Here is a 7950-nt window from a genome sequence, read left to right on the forward strand (position 1 = left end):
TAACATAAAACGATATATGAATAAAAACACTGTATTTGAAATTTTAATAAGCAAGTTTGATACTGAAAATGTAATGCTACTAAATGCAAATTCATTTAAATGTAACCAGCCGCTTCAGGCAACCATCTGTTAGTGAACTATATCAGTTGTAATAATTCAGCGATGTCAACCAATTTTGTGAGCTACATTTTATCACAACCGAAGAATGCCTTAATTTAAATTATGCTTGCATAATACAAATAGAGAATTCTCAGTATGTTTAGAAAGTGTTGAAATTAATTGGCTAATAAAGTTAAAGAAATTCATGTAGTTGTTAAAATTGAGATTTCACATTGTATTTCAAAAGTGGAAGGTGGTAGCGGGTAAGCGATTGATGGTATATTTAGATGTCATGAGCTTTAATTTAAAAAGTGGCGATATCAATGTAGTGGGTGAGGAAATTGTTTGAATTGTTAACTTTATCCATGAGAACATGCAATGAAATAGTATTTTTGAGATTTCTTTTGAAAATGACGGATGGAGGTAAACAAGCTAGTTGGAGTTTTTTTGGCGCAAGAACCATGTCTGGCTATATTGCGCCAATCATATGGTTGGTATCAACATTTGCTGATATACAAAAAAGCATCAAGTTAAACGAGTGATGTCAGACGAATTTGAAATAGTTTTTTTAAACCAGTAAAAGTGGAACAAGGATAAAATTCATGCAAGTTAAATAAAAAGATAAAAACTATTTTTTCCCCTTTAAAACTTTTATTTACTTTTGAATTAAAAATAACACAGAATAAAGGAAATTAAAAATGTCTAATCTGCATAGCGTTAACCCAACTGGCGTAGAAAAATTCACGCATTTGCGTTACCGTAACTGGCGTTGACAATTCACGCATGCGCATTGTGTTCTCATTGCTGACAATATTATCAACGGATAATTCTTGATTTAAATTATTTTTGGGTTAGTTGCATGCTTTTGTAATTAAATTGTATTTATGTTAGTTATATATTTTTTGTATATGCTTATAGTTTTAAGTACATCGTTTTTTAAGTAGTTTTTTTAAACCTGTTTTCGACCGATTATATTAAACGATTCATTTTGTTTTCTTAGTGTTTGATGCATTTAAAATTAAACATTGTTAATTAATCGATCTGTTCATGATGAATCTGAGAAAATTTTGTTGACAAATTCTTGAGATATTACATAAATTAAGAAAGATATTCTTTAGTGCCCATAAAGTTTAAACGCTCAGTGACTCTGTTATCAGTAATCACATTATAAAAAAATGCTTTGTTTCAGTAAAAAATATTAATTGCAGATTAATTCTTTCCACTTTAATTTAAAGCATAAATTCTCCGGGAGCTAACAGAAAATGAGAGAGATACATATTACGTTATGACTGAAGGCCTTTATAATATTATGAGTGAATTATATGACTAACAAAATTTGAAGTTTTAAAATATTTTGATGAAGAATCTATTAAAGTAGGAATTGCGTAAAATATTTAATTATTAAAATTTAAACGAACATTAAGATTGGCGAACCAGCTGGTTGCCAAAGGCGGCTAGTATAAAATAAAAGCCGGTGAAATAAAATCAGTGATTCTGGACGAGAGATTCATTCTTTGATTTACTTAATTATTTTAAATACTTAGATGAACGAATTTGACACAGTTGATGCTTCAGAACATCCGGTCAAAATTTGTTTTGATATATTTGTCAAAAATGGAGAAATGTAGGATGGAAAAGCGAATATTGATTACGACTAGGGATTGCAATACCGGACCAAAATTTCAATACCGGTATTCGGTATTTTTTGAATCTTAATACCGGGATACCGGTTTTAATACCGGTATTAGAAATTTTGGAAAAAGAAAGTATATAATCACAAAAAAAGTAAAGAAACATCTTATTTATTTAAATCACAAAAAAGTGTAAATATCACTATTCAGTTTGTGGTACTATTACAAATTTTTGAAATGTGATCTTAAAAAACATAATGCGTCTATTGTACTGTCATTAAGCCTGAAATATAATTTTGTGTAAAAATGACCAGCTGTCGAAAACGCTCTTTCGGCATCTACGCTAGTGGGTGGTACTGTTAGCAATGCGCGATATACTTTTTCCAAGTATTTACCTCTAAATCCCTCATCTTCAAATAAATCGATTTCTCGTCGGATGGTTTTGGATATAGCTGATTTCTGTATTGTATTTTGGTTCGTTGAATTTTTTTAAAATTCAAAACTTCTATTCTATTATTATTATATTATCACTAATTCTAATTTTTGTTCAAGAGACAATTTCTTTTCACTATCGACAGTAGTGACATCATAATCTTCGATAATTGAATTCTGAATGTGGATAGGTTTGCGGGAAAAAAAAAATTTAAGAAACTTTACTCTAACTTAATCAGATTTGAATTGGTTATTTTCTTTTCTTCTTTTCATTTTCAGTTTTAAAATCATTAGAATTATGTAAATACAATAAGACATTTTCTATTTCGGTATGCCTTTCTTGACTGCGATTTTTCAATGTAATATATAATTCTTCAGATACTAATGTGTGCTGTTCTTTCAGTGACTGCAACATGAAATTTATTGTTGCATTAGCTGTTAATAAATTAGAATCTCTCCGACATAATTCCCCAATAGTCAGTTTTATTAGAAGTAGAGATGATATAGTTCTGGATATTAAGTCGAATTCACTATCTGAAAAATTAATTTTCAGGTTTAAGTCGATTATTGCTTTTTGGATTGGATTTCTCAGTTTCAAAAATCGTTCCATCATTAGGAGTAAACTGTTCCAACGTGTTTTTTAAATCTAATATTAACATATATTCTGTTCTATTTTCAGTTAGTATATATTTTAGTAATATATCCTTTTTATAGGGGAACGTTTAAATATTTTAACAATTTTTCGAACTTTATAAATTATAGGAAGCAATTCTTGATAGGTTAATATTTCATCCTCATTAGCAATATCTTCTTCAACAATGACATTGTCATTATCTTCATTGTCAATATCACTCTCACTCTTACTCTTTTCAAAGTTGGAATCCGAAGTTTCTATATCCACAGTATTTGGATTCTTCTGTTCTTTATATTTTTGGTATAATATATCTATTACTCCTAATTGAATTCCATGTGCATAGCACAACTGCTGATTTGCACCAATCAACTTTCCAACTTTTTTCATAATTGTTGCTCCATCAGTCGTTATGGATACAATATTTTCTTTCAGGGATAATCCATATTTCGTTAATTTAGGTTTAAGCAATTAATTAAGCCATTAATTAGCTAATTAATTTCGCCCGCTAGGGAGACATAAAAACAAAAACGTATACTATACTGCTATGTTCGCGATACCTGAACATATAGTGGAGACAATTTTAAAAATTTCTAGTAAATACCGAAAAACCAGTATTTAAACTTGTGAATACCGGTATTACGAAATTGTACAAATGGCTCAAAATACCGGTATTCGGTATCCCGGTATTGCAATCCCTAATTACGACTATCTAAGAGGTTTTAAGCTTTCATAAGAAATAAAAATATACAAAAAATAACTTATTGCTCTACTAATGGCGAAAAGAAAAACTGCAGGCCAAGTAAAAAAAGAATATAACAATTAAAAATTAACTTGAAAAAAGTTGGTGCAAATGCTATATGTTAAGTGATAACTTTTGTTGACATGTCCGGTATTAATATAATTGTTAATCATGTTTTGAAGAAATGACTGCCATTTTAAAAAAATCCATCATAATGCAAAAGCTCGGAACAAATGTGAAAAAGTTCCTTTGTTCATTTGTGTGTGTGTATGTGCGTGCGTGCGTGCGTGCGTGCGAGTGTGTTTTCAATATCAAAAATCTATTTCAGCACACAAGTTTATTTGATAATAACAAGGAAAAAAAACTACAATACTCCAGATTTTATAGGGAAAAAGCTATAACTCTATTTTTTGATTTATAAATAGTAAATTTAGTAGTATTATTTTAAAACACAATTCTGGAAGAAATTCTCAAAATTATTTTCATCTTATTAATACACTAAAATTAAAATTTCAAATTATATATTTCAAACGAGGAAATTGGACATAAAACGATAAACGAAAAGTTTCTAATTAATTAAAAAGTTTAACAATAATTTTCTTCGCTTTCTCTTTTCTTTTTTTTTTTCTTATTACCGAAAGAATTTTATAATTGCACATGATTAAAAATAATTACAATAATAGCACTTTCAAAATTAACTTTTACAGCAATACTAATATGACTAAAAATAAAATAAACAGAGATTGTTACTTTATATGGAAAATGCTTAATTTTTATGAATTTGTTTTATACAGAGAGTTTCCAAAAGTAGAACAATCGTTTATTTCCCTATTTTCCTTAGAAAATATACATCTAATTACAAAGTTTCATTAAATAAGGTGGACAATTATATGAGAAATGTTGACTTCTATGGTAATAATAATAAAAGTTATACGGCCCCCATAATGAAAAAGTGCCAATTAGTAAAATGTTTTTCTTACATTCATCTGTGTACAAACAAAGTAACAAGATTTTATCTGCAAAATTTTCAGAGATATTAAAAAGAAAATTTATTAAATTTAATACTTTTTTCATACTCCAGATTAGTGTTTGAACGAGTGTTTCGTTATAAATTTTTGAGAAAACCCTATTAGCACAAAATGCCCAACAACATTATAGCACTATCTTCATGAAATTGTCCGACATTCGAATGTGGAATAACGTCGCATCGTACCATATGATGATCATAGGCATTTTGTGCTGATGGGGAATACATGTATCATAAGCAAAAAGGGTGGAATAAAAAAATAAGGCATTTATTAACGCTTACTAAATTGCAAATGAATAAAATAAAACAATACTTAACTGAACTTGTTCAAAATGAACATTTTCTTTATCTATAAATAAAATTGTATTCTTCGTCTATTATTAATCTTCACACATTATGAATGCATGCAGCATCAATGATTAGCATTTCATATTGTCTTTGTTACCAAAATATCTCGTTTAGGAAATCTTAATAATACCCGCATGATTGTTACTAAAGATTTTTTTTGTTCGTAAGTTCATCATTTTTCTGAGATACCTTAAATGTTCAATTTATCAAGAGGAATTTACAGCTGACATCTATTTAAAATGAACAACATTATGCATAATAAGCATAATTTCATGATTATTGAATGATGTATAATTAGAAAAGTATTTTCACATGACTGTTTTTCTGCACTGAATAAATTTACATTTCTAAAGTAAACGCTTCCATCTAAATATATAAGTCCCTTAAATTTAGAAATAAACATAATTCTACAAATTTTATAGATAAAAGCGCGAATTTTTGTATCTGCCAAAATGAAAGTAAGAAAAATATTATGCAAATTAATATTTTTACACTATAAGAGATGGATACAAAAAATCAATTTTTTTTACCGTTGTATTTACCAAATTCCACTGAAACCAAAGTATTTTCATACTACTGCCTACTTTATTTAACGAAATTTTGTAACTCGTAATATATACTTAGGGATAATATTAAGGGAAATAAAGTCTTGCTCCAACTTTTTTGGGTCAACCAGTATATATACAAGATTCAATAAAATCCTTTTAAGCCCGTCGAATTCAAAACAGTGTCTTTATAGCCAAGAAAGTAACACGTACTTACAATAAAAAATAAATAAAAACGGTGCTGAATTTATTGAGATAGATTACAACGCCTCTAGCTACGAAATAAGAAGGTTACAAAAAATAACTCAAAATATAACAAAGATCGGTTAAAAGATTTTATTATGCTCAAGCATAATAAAAAAATTTCGTGATGTTATCTGTAAAATTATTGGAGATACTTCCATTTGAAATCAAGAAAAAGAATTTGTAATATAATTGGAAAATGTATTCTTCGGTATTATCATATAGTTTTTTTTAGTTAAACAGTGATGAAGTGAAATTTTAAGTGACGCGGAAAAAAAGTAATAATTTTACAAATTTTGAAAAAGACGCACTCCATAGATGGGAATAGCTTAGAATAAATCTTTCAATTTTAGGACGAACCTTTCTTCATAGCAACTAATTCTAGATAGATAGAACTCATTTCCATTACAAAGTAATATCAAACTTTTCTAAAATTTCTTGTTTCAAAAATTATACTGCACTGTAAAGCAAAACAAAAAGAGCAATATAATTCTGACGCAGTACTGAAATGTGGAAATAACATACAAGATAATGATTGCCTTATGTATGTTAACATCTCAATTTACTGATTGGACTGAATCAAATTCTAAATTTCCAAATAACTGCCAAACTCCAAAATTATATGCCTTATTTTTACATGTAACCTAACCATACAAATTGCTTATGTGTTATCAGTCAAAATATTTCTTTTTTAAAAAAATACTGTAGGTAATCTTAACTTGAGATAATATGTCTGCAAAATCACAGACCTAATTTCATAAATTAGTGTAAAAAAATTAGAAAAAGAAATTAAACTTCTTCTCTCAGTCTTCCCTTTCATAACAGCAATTTTCTTCTAAAATAAAGTTCACAAATCATACCTTGCTTCTGATAATGTTATATGCAATCAAAAACATAACTTGTAAAAAAAACCAAGTCTCGCAACTCAGCTCTTCTGTCGTAAAAAGTTGTGAGATCCATGTAATACCAAGTCGGTCCATTTATTCAGTCCCTACTTAAGGGTCCTTCTGTCTTAAGTTATTACGTAATTAGCTAACCTAACAACATCTTATAATGACCGTATCAATATTAAAAATCTTTTATGGTTTAAATAAATAGATTGACTTGGCAATCGCACTAAACAATCTAATTTAATATAATATGTTAATGTAATCTAATTTAATGTAAAGATACATTGTGTTTTCAAGCGATGGCCAAGTCGGTCTATTTATTTAAACTATAAAAGATTTTTAATATTGATACGGTCATTATAAGATGTTGTTAGGTTAGCTAATTACGTAATAACTTAAGACAGAAGGACCCTTAAGTAGGGACTGAATAAATGGACCGACTTGGTATTACATGGATCTCACAACTTTTTACGACAGAAGAGCTGAGTTGCGAGACTTGTTTTTTTTTACGAGTTATGTTTTTGATTGCATCTCATTTCTTTTTGTAGATAGTCCTTTTCTTATTTTTGTATGTAGTCTTCTTCTTTTTCTTTTCCGGTACTACTTCTTGAGCTTCAGCTACAGTTTTTCTCATCGAGACTTCGTCTATGATAAACAACACTACTTCTTTCAAATCCGATCTCAGAACTTGGAGCACTTCATCAGAAAGTGGCTTGTACTTCGGTGTTTTCTTGTGTTCTACAGGCAGTTGCAATAGTCTATGTATAGTCAATCTATTCACATTAAATGCAGCTATTCCTGTTGGAGCACTAACTGCCACTTTTTTGTTTAAATACGTCTTAACCCAAACTTTCAGAGTTTTTATTAAAAAGCTCTTTCCAGTGCCACCAGTTCCACTCACAAAACAGAGTAAAACGTCAGCGTTATTATCAATTGTCTCCATTTTATTTGTGATCACATCGAAGACTCTTTTTTGATCGGCATTAAGTTTTGCGATCATACTTTGAAGATCAGTTTGCTCTTCTTCTACCAGATTGATTCTCTGAAAGTCAACCATTGCATTTGCAGCTTCAAATTGAATTATTTCAAATTAGATATTGTTACAAACCTGTAATTTTGCTTCCCAGCGCGAATAGTGTCATCATAAGAAAGATCGTTTTACAGTAATCTGTATTGGATGCTGTCAGATGCCGAGCCAGTAATCCCAGAGCTTGATGACAAACTTGGCGACGACTTTGCCGACAAAATGGATAATGCTCGAAACTTCGAGAAATTTATCGATTCGTCCATTATTACACGCATATTTTAGTTTTTCCTTGATTTATACATTAAATACTAATTGCATGCTAAATTTCAAGCTTC

This window comes from Argiope bruennichi, chromosome 5, assembly GCF_947563725.1.
Source record: "Argiope bruennichi chromosome 5, qqArgBrue1.1, whole genome shotgun sequence".
Lineage (NCBI taxonomy): Eukaryota > Metazoa > Arthropoda > Arachnida > Araneae > Araneidae > Argiope > Argiope bruennichi.